Genomic DNA, 314 nt, shown 5'->3' with positions numbered 1-314 from the left:
GGGACATTGCGAGAGAAGATTTTGACACGGGGTATCATTGAAGCCAGGGGTTCGACGGAGGGTTGCGCGAACAGGCCATGTAATTAAAGCGTTGAGGAAATACTTATGATATTGAAACTTATGCCCCCTTCTCTCTCTCAAACCCTCTGCATGTCTATTTACAAACAACGTCTATCTATCCATTTCTCTTCCACTAGCGTTCCGCATGTTTCCATTATATTTGAGCATTCAGCTTGTTTTTCGTATTTTGTGGTATTAAGTTTCATTCTTATCCATCTTGTTTTACCTTTTATTCATATCTTGTTTATAAAATA

The sequence above is a fragment of the Penaeus monodon genome, chromosome 29, assembly GCF_015228065.2.
Source record: "Penaeus monodon isolate SGIC_2016 chromosome 29, NSTDA_Pmon_1, whole genome shotgun sequence".
NCBI lineage: Eukaryota > Metazoa > Arthropoda > Malacostraca > Decapoda > Penaeidae > Penaeus > Penaeus monodon.
This window is presented reverse-complemented; position numbering follows the sequence as displayed.